General features: G+C 39.3%; 1 protein-coding gene and 2 long non-coding RNA genes across 4 annotated transcripts in view; 2 read left to right on the forward strand and 1 right to left on the reverse strand.

Moving 5' to 3' along the window:
- LOC110067541 (uncharacterized) overlaps positions 1-12,301 on the forward strand; it is a 30,760-nt gene extending 18,459 nt beyond the window's left edge. For both annotated transcript variants that reach the window (XR_016205722.1, XR_016205721.1), the window contains 2 exons: positions 2,072-2,151; positions 12,226-12,301. This is a non-coding gene — a long non-coding RNA (uncharacterized LOC110067541). The remainder of the gene's footprint in view (positions 1-2,071; positions 2,152-12,225) is intronic.
- Positions 1-14,317, forward strand: part of LOC110062559 (uncharacterized) — a 172,587-nt gene that overhangs the window by 135,700 nt on the left and 22,570 nt on the right. The window lies entirely within an intron of this gene.
- LOC149116030 (uncharacterized) lies at positions 4,969-5,770 on the reverse strand. Its single transcript, XR_016205723.1, has 2 exons — positions 5,293-5,770; positions 4,969-5,116 (listed from the first exon to the last, which is right to left on the reverse strand). It is a non-coding gene; the product is annotated as an uncharacterized LOC149116030 (long non-coding RNA).

Consider the following 14,317-nt stretch of genomic DNA (forward strand, 5'->3'; position numbering starts at 1 on the left):
ATTCCTCCTTAATTTTGGCGCGAACTTTCAGCGTTAATTCATAATTTCACATGTGAAATTACAAAATTGCCATAGCAACATCTCTTGTATCTCGATCAGTGCCAAGATGGCGTCGAGATCTAAGACGGTGACCATTGAAGAAGTTACGGAATTAAAAGAAGCGGCAGAAAACTTAAATACGTGAAAGAACGCAATTAACTGGGTGGGGATTTTTGAGAAGTGGTGAGACGAAAATGGACTTGAGAGAAACCTAGAGATGAATCTTCCTGAGCAGTTGGATAGCTGAAGTACTCGAGCGGTTTTACGCCTCCGTGTGTAAACAAGACGGAACCAATTACGAACCTGGGTCCCTAAAACTGATTATCTAACCACTCAGTCCGGAAAACGGTGGTCAGAAAGCTGCAGGCCAAGGGAGTTCCAAACTCAGTGGTCACGTTTACAATTTCCACAACTGTAATGTGGTGATAAACCAATGACATGCCGGGCAGGCTAACGCTTCGTGCACAAGAAGCCGCGATGTATAATTTGTCCGCAACCATGCTCCTTGCCAGCTCTGAAGGTTTTTCAACTTTGTGCATTTTCGCTTGACTTTCATTTAGGCAAGTTTTCTTAGACCATAAAGTAAATTTTTAGTGATAATTTCACTTCAAAACGAACTGTCAAAACTTTATATGGCCTCGTGCAAAATTTTAGTTTCAGCTCATTTCAACGAGCGCCGTTGTCATTTCATTCATCAGTTCATGACGAATTAGAGCCAATCATTTGAGAAAAATTTGACACTTGCCTTAATTTTGAAACACTATGAACAAGCACGAAGAATTCGAAAGGTCTTTTTTGAGAGGAAGCTCAGAAAATAACGAACTTTAGCAGTAATGTGTGCTTTAAACTAAAACTATATTCTTCTTAATGTTCTCGGTTTTCTGGCGATAGAGTAAACCAGTAAAAAAGTTACGGTTGTGAGCGTAATTTGTCACCCACGATATTAAAAGGTAATCAAATGGTTTTCCCGTGAAATAAGGAAAGAATTTCACGCGCGTTTTGTCAAAATTCTGATAATTTCCCAAGCCTAAAGGCTTGGGAAATTATCAGAATTTTGACAAAACGCGCGTGAAATTATTTCCTAATTTCACTCGTCACCATTTGATTACACATACATATCACATGAAAAATAATCTCCGCTTATTTGAAAGGCCTTTCAAAATACAGAAGAATGGGGTTTTTCTTTTTGAAATATCTTTTTTCATTTTAGAGATATTGACGTTTTTCTACTATGCAAATTAGAGTAGTGATGACGTCATATTGTTTGCAACTAAAAATGGTAAAATACTGAATAAACAATATCTCTAGAAATATTGAAGCAGTGTTCTTGAAACTTAGCACCACAAATGTGCATCACAAAAGAAACAAAATGGCATCCTTAGTGCCGTTGCCATAGCAACTCTTTCGGCTCCAGTCTCTTTCTGTCAAAAAACTAAACATCCCCATTTGCAATCTCTTAAGTGAGACAAAGGGTCCTACTTGGAACAGACATAGTTCCCATATTGTCTTGACTCCCATCATCAGATTTGGTGGGGTAGATGGTTCTTGGTTTAGGACAAAAACTGGGAATTTCAGTTTTTATTAAGACAGCACCAGCGGCAAAACTGTTGTCATGGCAACGGCACTTAGGGTGTCATTTTGTTTGTTTTGTGATGCACATTTGTGGTGCCAAGTTTCAAGAACGCTGCTTCAATATTTCCAGAGATATCGTTTATTCAGTATTTGACCACTTTTTAGTTGCAAACCTTATGACGTCATCACTGATCTAGTTTGCATAATAGCAAAACGTCAATATCTCTAAAACGAAAAACGATATTTCAAAAAGAAAAACGCCATTCTTCTGTATTTTGAAAGGCCTTTCAAATAAGCAGAAATTACTTTTCATGTCAAGTACACTTTAAGTCCGACCCTTTTCTCGATCTCTTGAGGTAACAATACACGTCATGATTCAAAAATACTCAAAACGCCAATACGGTTACAATGTCAGTTTTGGCAATCGTGTTTCCACTGAGTTATTTTTTATTTCTTCCAGATTATACAGCGATTTTATAATAACGTTGGCGGGGCACGAACTCCAAGAGGAGACTGAGTAATCATCAAATCATACTGAAGGTAAGAAAGACACTTGATATCATTTCAGCTTTCGTTGTAGGCTACAGTGGTGGCGCGCCTCATGATTAGTGTGCTCGACTCCAGATCGAGCTGTTCGGGTTTGAGCCCTGGCCAGAAACATTGTGTTGTGTTCTCGGGCAAGAAAGTTTACTTTCACAGTGCCTCTCTCGACCGAGGTGTATAAAAGGGTACCGGCGAATTTAATGTTGGGGGTAACTCTGCGTTGGACTAGCCTCCCAACCAGAGGGGAGTAGAAATATTCCTAGTCGCTTCATGCTACAGAAACCGGCCACTTGGCTCGTATGCACACTTTACCTTACAGAAGTCTTGTGTTTACAGCGCACTTTTCAAGCAAAATTGAACACAGAATAAGATTCCATCTTGTTCCGTCATTAATTGGCTTCTCCTCTGCAATGTGGCATAAGGTTCGGATTTTCATTTCCGTTACCTGTGGCTATCTAGCAAACGCAGTTAGCTATAGTTGTTAGTAATAATCAAGACACCAGACCAGTTCTGTAGACCCTTCAACGAGAGTATTAACTAATTCTATCGCATGCATGGGTTAAAACAGTTTTTCCTGTTTTAACCACAGTCAAAATTTCTCTTTTTTTGACCTTCTTGTTTTTACGCTCTTCATGTGCCTATGGAACCTTTGCACTGATATTCAGCCTGGCATAACATTTAAGCTTTGTCTTGAACTTTAGTTTAACAAAACTTGCGCATTACTGCCGGCTGTGCGTGAGTATTTTCAAGCGCCAACCAATATCATCAATATCGACTAATACAAAACTTTACCTACACTCAGGCTCTCTGGCGGAGAGAAATTAGAAGCCCATTGTCTTAAAGCGTTGTCGTTGTTTCTCCTGCGAAAGCCTGTATGTATCAAAAACTTTCAAAATGTGTTTCTGTAATAAAAGAAGGTGCAGCACAGTTTGCTGTAAAGTTGGAGGGATAGTTCCGGTGATAATTATCGTCATCACATTGTCGCTGGTATTAGGCTAAAACACGCATGTAACCTCACGATTCACTGAGTTGACGTCAGTGATACTAAATAGAAAAAATAAAGATGGTTTTGTGTCTGAAATACGTTAAAAGCCGGCGTATATGTAGGTTTTTTACACCCTGAAATTTGCCATTTAGTCACCCATTTTGATATAAAAACCGGTTCAGCCTGAAGTTTGGAAAAGGTTCTTATTGATGTACAATTAATAATTACAGCTTATGAATGTCGCTAATCTAAATAAGCACATTATGGTACAAAGTTTCATTTTTATGGCTGAAACGATTAGTGGAGATTTACTTTTTACTTCACGTTATGCCATGACCCCCTGGGGATAATGGGACGGCTTTGTTTTACTACTTCGGGGAAATTCTTGCGGACGGTTTATATTTTAAAAAGCTCTTTGGTTCTTGCTGATAAGACTATATATAATACTGAAGTTGGGTATACTTTTTTTACTCTTGGGGGTACTGAGGGTCTTTTTGGCCGGAACATGTCTTGGCTCCGCTCACATCCTTTTGCGATCGCCAAAACAATTATTAGTGTAAGAAGGAAGAAGTAATCGAGACGCTTAGTCAGAAAGGAGACAGGCAGATGAACTGAGAAAGCTAATTGGAAAGTATAGCCACTATGTCAGCTGTTGGCTTCTGCTTCATTTCATGGCTGGGTATATTTTTGCCCCCGCAGGGTTTTTGCCCAGAGGCCAAAACCGGGGGAGGCATCAATAGTACCCGCCGCGTATAACGAAGTAATGGTATATTGGTAGTATCTGTCTGTAGTATGGGAATCGATCCCGATTTGAAGAAACTAGGCGCGTACGGTTCTTCGGTATGTTGAGCTAAGGCCATACATGGCGATTTTAGCGCGATCAAGTACTTTCGCTTCGAAATGGCGAAGATTCTAGAACGAAATTGAAACGATTTCAAACATTCTGAAGATGGTTTTTGGGAGGAAAACAATTCAGAATGTATTGCACGGAAAAAGTAGTTTTCTGAATTATCTCGAAATTAGAAGCGAGAATTCTAGCCAGAGGTCGCCAAACGATCGTACGTGACGCTTCATACGTGTTCGCTAGCGACGGAGTCAGAGTCGGAGTCGTATCGTAGCCGAAGTCGTACTAGCGCTTACTACCTAGTGAAAATCGAAAATCAGAGTCGTAAGCGGAGTCATAAGCTCGACGAAATCGGAGTGGGAAGAAAGTTTCCATTTTGTTCCGATTCCGTCATGTACGACTCCGTCGCGTATGAGTACTAGGGACCTTAAGATACGAGGACGGGAAGGCCAGGACGGCAACGGCAGTGGACGCGGGAAACTTTCGCGGGTCCCGTCGTGTCGCCAAAAACAAAATGCTTAAGATGTGCATTTTCGCAAAGGACAGCGACGTCAATAATTCGAACCTCGTACAAGCTATTCACAGAAGCAATGACCAGTCCGGGATCGTTATCAGATTTGATAACCTCGACCAAAACATGACATGACATCCATTAGACTATAAAAGAGATGGTAGAAATCTTATCCTATTAGGCTTAAACGATAGTGAACAGCGACGCTGAATTTCTTTTTCTGTATAAGCGAAGCAAACATCTGTCAATATTCTAATAGAGAAACCATAATTTCCGTATGAAAAAATTAAACGAACAATCTGATCGACCTGCTTCAGATGGCTTTTCACTTACCACTAAAGCGTTTGGGAATTCTGTCGCCGAAGAATCCTGACTTTTGGTGAACGTTTCAATTTCCATCTGTAATTGTAACAAGCATCATAAAAATCAAACAAATGCTGCTTCAAGTTCCGGGTAGCACAAAAAAACTAAACATCAGTTTGAAAATGTGTATTTTATTTGCTCGATAGATGCTCCATGGCATTCATTTTTACAACATTTTATCGACTGTACTTACACTGATGTATTCTCAATGCACACCGTTTGTATTGAGCTTGCACACTCGTAATAGCGTCTGAACAGACTGCAGAAACACAAACGAACAGACAAAGAATATTTTATTCACATTTTCGTATCTCAGCGTAGTGTTCTACACTACAATCACGAAAACTGTGAACCTTATAAACATTCCTATCAATATAACTGAAAATAAAGTCGATTGGAACAGTTATCGAGGCAAAACAAGAGCAAAATACTCACGTTTTCGATACGACGGCTAGTCGGGCGAAATGGCGTCCTCGACGAGATGAGGACGGGAGAGAGATGAGTCGAGAGTTCTCGTGCGCATGCCCGGTTGAGTTAATTTACTTCCGGTAGCCGTCTTAGCTCGTCCTGTCCTGGTATCTTAAGGTGCCTAGTGAAAACTAGATTGCTGGAGTCGGAAGTAGGAGCGGAAGAACCAACCAATCACAAGGCAGAGAATCAAATTTGCAGGTTGCAGGTTGAAACGACTTGTTAATTTGAATTGAAGTCGAATAACTAATTGAAACCTCCAAAACATACCTGTCCCTCCCCAAGCCCCTTACCCTTTTTTCTATTGCGCGACAGTTTATAACGTGGTCAAAAAAAAAAAAAAAACGGTTTCCCGCCTTTACTCAGATCACGTGACCACGAGCTATCTTTCTCTTGACGTATCTTTCTCTCCCTGTTGACTGGCTCTAGACGATTCTTTGCGCAAGTACTTACAATGTGGGAGCCAATCTCTGAAAACAACATTGAGTTATCTTCAATATACAAGTTATACAGGTTTCTGGTGTTATGCTTGTTAGTATTTAGCCGTTGAACGGTGCGGAGAGTTTGTATCGCCATCCATGCATAAGCGTGGGAATATAGTAGTGGAATAGGACATTTAAAACCTAGTTAACACAAAGAGGAAAACCTCACACTAGAGCTGAGTTTTGCAGTAGTTTAATTGTAAAGAGAACTGTTTCAAAAACCTGTCGGAGCGGAGTTGTATGAACCTTCAATCTTGTAAAGTCTTGTAATATTTTTCCTGTTATGACTTTCCTGACTATTAACCAACGCGTTAATTAATTATGCAGTCTTTGCGCAAACCTGTAACGATATAAAGTTATATAAAATTCGGATACTTGTGTGCAAGTTTTAGTCACAGCGATTAGGAATATTGCTATTCGAGCTCCATCTAATAGATGCTAATCCAGCACTCTTTCCAAGGGATCTCTGGAAAATCCGTCATAGGTCGTAATATTCAGCGAACAACGAGCGGTCATGGTACACGAACCTGCTGATTATGCGCGCCTAGCGCTACGCCTAATGAGAGCTATCCGTTGTTGGAGTTTATGTTATTCGGCTAACCTATTCAGGTTTAATACCCAGAACCCTACTTAGGCTTACCGGAGCACTATTCAGCGGGGCGTAAAACATGTCGATGAAAATCGATCATCGGAAAACGTAGTCGATATAACATAGTACTTCATGTGCACAGTGCACTGTATCGCGATATCTAGATTTGGCTGGATTTGTCCTTTAAAAATACTAGCGAGCGTTGCTGTAGAAATATACGGCTTCTTATTTGCATACAGTTTCTACAACTTTGAAACATTGATGTCGAGTCATGTTTTATAGAGTGAAACTGGCGCGGAAAATTTTTGTAAGAACACGGCTATTGTGTGGAGAGAAATTTAATCAGGGCAGATTTTGATCACGTGCTAGGTAACCACTCAAAACCGTGAACGCGCGGCACGCAATCAACAAAGCAACGCTTAGTAATTTGCAATTTCCGTCAAGCTTCATATCTAAACACTTGATGCTGCCCATGTGCCCAAAACTTACTCTTTGTTTCAAAATCGTTGTGGATCGGGGCCAATGAGCAGGAAAAGTTACTTGCCTGAGTAGAAAATGTACTTGTCCCGGACTTTTGTTTTCGAGCCCTGACTAGACAGCGTTTATTATTTTTCGATACTTGTTGATTTAAATCGATCAAAATCGAACTGTAACATAATTGAAAATCGATCAAAGTCGATAATCACAAGAAATACCTCTTACTAACCGAGTTCGAGGACCGTACTGTAAGTTTCCGACCAAGTGTGTTTTTTTCCCCATAGATTTAGAAGACGAGGTTAGTAAGAGGTATTTCGTGTGATTATCGACTTTGATCGATTTATTGTATCTCTACTGTGTGTCTGCCGTGTTCGGAAACGATTTCTATTCACGCGGAACGGCTTCAAATTTCTGACGCACGTCAAAAGTAAAATTAAAATCGTTGTTAAGTGACTCTTAAGTCGTTAGCGCGTTTTATACACAATTTTAGAAGTAAAAGGAAGTTTTAAACTTTTACCTACTATAAAAGTTAAGAACACTTGGCGATAAATCACGAAACATTTTACCCGGGATTTTGCGGGCCGTACAGTAGAAAACGGCTCGCTAAATTGACCAATCAGAGCGCGCGTACTAACTGAGAGATATAATAGAAAGTGTTAATGTAATTTTGCATGGCGTAAGTTTTGTCGTTCTGTATATTGAAAGAATCACATAATATGTGTTTGTCTGATCACCCGTTTCGACCTTTTTCCGTGGACTTGGAGGGAACGGTTCAATTAAATATTGACAGCTTCAATGATTATTGACCATATTTTCACAAGGCGTTTTCACGAAAGAATTTAATTTTTAATTTTGTCAACAGTTATCATTTTCCAGGCGCATTAAAACAAAAGAGCTCTGAACGCTTTGTTGATCTTTGCTTGGCTCGTTTACTTTTCCTATACCGTACCTCGTGGGTGTCAAAGGATGCCGAAGCTCGTTTGTAATACTGCTTATTTAGCAAAAAACGTTGCATACAGTCGAACCTCCGGTTGCGACCACCTCTCGTAAGCGACCACTTCTCCTCAGCGACCAGTTCTCCAAAATACCAAAAGCCTCCAAGTCAAATCACTATATTTGGAACCTCTTGTTAGCGACTACCTCTCGTAAGCGACTGCAACCACTTTTAATTTTAGAGCTTAGTTGTCACCTCCCGTGAGTGACCACTTGATAGATAATAGAGCGGAAGTTGATAATAAGGTGGGGTAACATCGCATTCCTGGGTAGTATAAGAGACGGAAATTTTTCAATGAGAAGTACCGGATTTTTTCTCTAAATTGACTTTTTACAGGAATGAAATATTTAAAACATGGGATAAAATTTGGATCCAATATGGTCTAAGCTCTCGTAAGCGACCACTTCCCTTAAGCGACTACCAAGGCTTGACATTTTAGGTGGTCGCTTAAGGGAGGTTCGACTGTAGTTTAAAAATCGGCTAGACAGGCCCTTTTGTCCTTTCTTCGACAAACAAGACAGACCAGACAGTATCCTGTTTGATTGTTTAAAGATAACTATCAATCCAATAGCTTTTTGTCCCAAAGGAAAAGTAATCTCAGTTCTTCGAAGGAATGGTCACCTATTTCATTTGCATTTTTCTGATTTAGGTTTTCATCTGTTGCGTAGACAGCTGTAGGTTAGCTATTATTCCTCGTGCACTGCTGGTTACATTTCCAGTCTTTTGCCTTCTCGCATAGAAATAAATTAATATTGTGTCTGCCGTTTCTTGAGAACTCCCTGGGTCACATCTGTTGCTTCCTGTGGAAAGAATTACATCATCCATAGCAAGACAGCATTGTATTTTATTTGTCACCTCGTAGTCCTCGTATGCAGCGCGGACTCACAGAATAATGGTCAAAGATTTCTCAATCAAATGTCAATTTGAAGATTTAGAATCCCTTCCATTTATCTTATTGATCAAGAGTCGACAAGAGAAACCGAATTTTACTGTCGTGTTCTAGTTTTGGGTATTTTGGGACATTATCCAGGACAACCTACTCTGGAGTTTGCAAAGTCGTATGCACGTCAGAAATGCAAAGATACAGGCATGCAAACTGAGGTGAAACTCATTTATGGCTTAATTTAAGTAGGAGAAAATGAAGTGATCGTGGTCTCTTGATTTAAGCTCCTTCCTTGGGATAGGTAAATTCTAAGGGTCAAGTTAAACAATACTAAGCACTTTTATCTGCTCGATGATGTTTGGTTGTTTTGGTTCTTACATTCTTTGTCCTAGAATTAGCCATGGGAACCTGATTGAACTGATTCGTCATCTGTTACGTTTTTCTCACCACTGACTTTAAACTAGTGAGTAAAAAGGTGCCACGAGCGAGAAAAACACCACGACAACGTACGCGACTGGAGAGAGGAATTAAGGGAGAAAGCAGGAAGATAATAAGCCGTTGTACTGCAGCTTTTGTAATTAATCGTTCAGCAGTAAGCTAACGAACAATGGAAAGTAGTTTTCCTCAAAATCAGGCATAGTGATATATAGAGAAATGAAAAATCTTGTCAAGTAAACCGTTATAGAATTTTGGCTTCCTCAATCTTCTGTTTTTTTCTCTCATTACTGCATGTTTTCCATTTATTTTCATTTATTCATTAAAATGTAAACGAATATCACGTCTCAGATAGTTGATGTGAAAGGCATCTTCTTTGGCGCTTCCAGTTTCTTTGTGCAATCTGCATCAAAAGAACAGAACTACCGTATAATCGTCAGTATTTTCTTTCATAACATCACATTCCTTTTGTCTGTCTTCCCTTTCAACCAAGATATCGTAACAAGCCAAAAGAATGGGCAAAGAAGATTTTTGGAACCAGATTTAAGTAGGTTAGGGCTACTTTCTTTTATCTTGGATATGCAGCTTGATGTTTTATGTGTCGGCGAACACTTTTAATTAATTATGATGATATAGGTCAATTTCATCAACCATTCTGGAACAGGATGATTTGAGTTAACCGCAGTACTTTAGAGAATTAGTGGCAAACACAGCAAACTCAGCAAACTAAGAACTTTTAAATTACAGTTGTCTTAAAACACAAATTTGCTTGGGAAAACAATGCCGGTTTCTCTTTTGAGAATTTCATCAATCTTACGTGACTTTTTGTAACTCTTTAGAAGGGAAAAGTCAAGTGTACAATCAAAAGCCTACTCTTAATCTGAAGTCCGCCAAAGTCGGAAGTCGGAAGTCTAAAGTCTGAACAAGGCTACTAATGTAACAGTGTTTTGCTTGGCATACATGAATACATGCATCGACTGTATACCGATACCTACTTTACTAGAAAGGTTCAGTTTATAAAATAAGAGCTGTTTTCAGCCGTCAATTACAATCGATAAGTTTCTAACCGTTATCAGTGTTCATCAGAGGTAAGTGGAACACTTTGCTTTGACGATTTTATACTCAACTTGACGCTGTGCAAGGTTAATTAACCGCTGTGGGCAAAGCTTCGAGCCTTACCGATCGTTATCGTTGCGTGTTGCGTCATAATATCGAGTCATAAAGTACACAATAGACTGGTTAAGATAGAAAAAAAGTTCTCCGTATTTCTCTCGAGTTAGAGAAACACTCGTGAAAGTTTGGGAGAACTCGAAAAAGCTGTGGAAACACTCGCCTACGGCTCGTGTTCCCACAGCAATTCTCATTCTCTTAAACTTCTGCGTGTGTCTATAAATCGATAGAAACACAGGAAACGTTTTCTATTTCTTAAATAATAGACATTAAGTACAATATTACTATGAAACTAAGGCCAACAGAAAGAAAACTAATACAAATTCAATTCAATTCTTTCAATGCTTTATTTTTTACACTATCATGAGAATATTTACATACAATTAAGTGCTGAAAATAATAAAATATTAAGAAATATAAAACTTACAGAAAACTAAAAGTATAAAAATAACATAAAATATCAATCTTACACAAACTTACAGAAAATCTACCAGAACGACAGAAGTAAAGTAAAACTGGACCGTCGGAGCTACGCCTTAGACGAATGAACTATAGTAACTAAGTCTGCTTTCTCATCTGAACTTGCTATTGAACATAATGACCATCAGAGCCGCTATTGTTACAGTTCTTGAGTTAAATTATCTGAAGTGCTTTTTGTTTAAGTGTTGTAACTCGGTCAGATGTATTATTCAAAAAGAAATAAGCGCCCCGTCCCTTTAGCCTGGTTTTCACCAGCGACTCAAGCACAAGCGCAGGGATCAAAATTTTCCCTTTTTCTTGTACTTGCGCTTATGCTTGTGTTTGCGCTGCAACAAGTAAAAGCGAAATACCGCTCAGGCATAAAACAAGCACAAGGATATTTACCACACGTGGTTACGTTTGGCCAATGAAAACACTGGATCCAGATTACCTCGCGCCTAAACAGTTTGGAAGGAAAATGAGTTTTATTCACATGAAAATGAACCTGTAGGGGAAAACATTTTCATATGAGTGGTTTTGCACGAAGACTTGCTTTGACACAGAAGCAAGAAGCAACCCGGAAATAATGAATAGCCTATTCCGTGTACTTCAACTACCAACGACGAATGCCAAAAATACTTCGTCCATTAGAGGAGGGCACAGAACTTCCTACTACTCTTGTGTTGTTAGGAGCGCGGGAAAGATTTCAGCTCGCGTTGGAATAGTCCTTGGAAGAAATTTTATTTTTCATTCATAGTTCTCGCTTCAGCAATTGATACCTCTCCAATGTACATTTCTTTCGAAAACGAAACTTGCTGATTTGCCAAACGCGTTTTATTTTTGGCAAGACTTTGTCACCGCCCAAAATTGAAGCCATGACATTTTGGCGTTAATAGTAAAGCCAGAGTGAATCCGTGGCATTTCTTGAAGTTGTTGGCAAGTACACTAAAATTTCGATGCAAAATATTTCACTGTAAGTAAACCTCATAACAGGATTGCTAAAGACATGACTGGGGTCCTCAGGGTATGATTTGTTTGGTTGATGCCGTTTGAATATTTTCTAGTTTACGTCGTGCTTGGCTGTGTTTTTAGCGGTTCTGCTTGACCCGATAAGGCTTAGTTTCCGTTTTTGCTGAGAAACTCTTACATCAGACGCTGAGTTGCAACTTTTTTGTTTTGTTTTGGTCACTGGGTTTTCAGCTGAAGCCACAGTCACAGCCGTGTTCGAAAAGCAATGTCTGACAAAATTATGGGCATGTATCCGCTGGGCTATTTGTTTATTTCAGGAAAAAATTCGAGTCTTGTACGTTAGAATTCTAGAAAATGAAACGGCAAACTTCAAGCTGTCAATGAAGTTCTTTCGTTCTCCTCAAGCTAAAGGAAAAGAAACAATGGTTCTGTTTTCTCGTAGGGCGGCAAGTTCAGCTGTCGGTACTAGAGACGCTGTCGTTTCTCAATCTGATTGTGCTCAACCACATTGCAAGGTACGCCATAATTTGTTTATTGAACTTATGACTTTTGTTTGGGCGGTTTTAATTTATACACGCAGACTAACGGCCATGCGAAAGGACGAGCATCTTTGCAAGAATTCTAACAATATACCGTGAGTCCCGGTTTTCAGACGTTCCTCCTCTGGGATAAAGAAAATTCCTTCCAAAATATAAGCCCCTCACCCGTATTAGCCATTGGCTTACATTGAGATTAACTGTATCTATAACTCCTAGCCTTCAAAGCAGGCCGAACTTGTGAAATAAACCCTAGGAAACTCGGCCTACGAGCTCGTCAAAATACGGCACAACTCGTAAAAATATACAGCCATACTGCAGAGCAAAACATCTAATAAGATTCAGTATAAATCCACAAGCGTTCTTTTACGAATGCCGTTCTGTAAAACTAAGAGAACTAAGAAAAATGAATATATCGCGTAGACATCTGTATGTGCTGTAGTTCTCTAGCATCTTTCGCCTTTCACTCGACGATCTGTTGTGGATTTGTACAAATCCACTAGCGTTCAGTTACGAATATAACAATGAAGCAAGGCAGATTACTACGTAGAAAACTTAACGCTACAACGACACGATAGAGTCCAAACTGAAAGCCAAGAATTGCAACCGTGGACAACTTCTCCGACCTGGTTGGGTCTCGTCAGCACGGCGTAGGAGCAAACAATAGAGCAACCTGCACGAGAGCCTATTACGAATGCCGTTCTCTGATTGGCTACTCTATACTCACTATCTATTATGTTTTAGAATAATCTACTAGCGTTCTATCACGAATGGCGTTCTCTGATAGGCTACGGTACTCACTATCTATTCTTGTGAACAAAATGACGGCCGCTTCTTGGCGTTTTCGAAGTGTCTGTGAAGAGGATTTAGATTAAGTTTTGAACGACTAGTAGATATAAACTAAAACAATTAGATTATTCGATCTCGATTTGCGCCCTCGTCAACTATCACGCGATAGAAATCGAGAGCGAATAATCTAATTGTTTAATAGATAGTGGGTAGCCTAGCAGTGGACACTAGTGGGGACACTTCCGGTTCTTTGAAAGCTATGCATTACTTTTGTGAAATCATGCCTTTTTTTACAGACCTTTTCAGAGTTTTAATCTTTCTCAAAGTCAGACCTTTTAGAAATGAAACAAAATCTACGCATAGGGAAATGATAATTTAAATTAAAATATGAAATCAATGAAAAAACGTCTGATAAAGTAGTAAGCTCAGTCAGTCACATGGACTCGTGACGTCATCGCTGGTATTACCGATCAGGAAAAAGTTAAAACACATGAAATAACTCGAACATGACTAAATGTGACGATATTATATAACAAACAAATTTTCCTTGGCAACAGCTCAAAATTCATTAATGTAGAATAAAAATTAAAATAAATGTTCTTTCAAGCTAAAGCAAGCATCAAATGAATTACTGCAACTGTAATTTTGTAAAACGAAACTCCAAAAACAAACAACAGGCTGATGTTTGTTTGCGATGTCTCATCTCTCTGAGAAAGAAAGCGGGAACATAGGTAATTTTGCAAACCGCCCAAATTTTGTTTACCCTTAACCTTTTCAAAAACATATGAATTCCCATCTTCTCACCAGCAATCTGCGGTTATATTGTGGTTTTCACGCCTTACGAACCGCGCGTTGAAAACCTGAAAAGACTCAAAAGCTAAAAGGAAATTACGTCAATAGACATTTATTCCCTTTGTGATACGAACTCAGGTTTCATGAACATTCCTTCACGGACAAGAACAATGCTGAACCTTCAGGGAGCGTGTGTAAACTCTTTCCGTTCTGTACCCGAGAAAGATGCCATCTTAGCCTTTGACCAGGACGTTGGGCAAAACAGAGCTAAAACTGTGAAATATACAGTACTTTCTTTTTAGGCATTGTTATCAAGAGTTGCTTAGTATAAAATTGCTCGTCGCATTCAACGGATTTTCCATAAATGCAGAGTAATGTTTTTAGTCGGTATTGATAACTTTTTTTAGGTAAGTTCAT

This window comes from Orbicella faveolata, unplaced genomic scaffold, assembly GCF_042242905.1.
Source record: "Orbicella faveolata isolate gen_17 unplaced genomic scaffold, um_ofav_v1 contig_12, whole genome shotgun sequence".
Lineage (NCBI taxonomy): Eukaryota > Metazoa > Cnidaria > Anthozoa > Scleractinia > Merulinidae > Orbicella > Orbicella faveolata.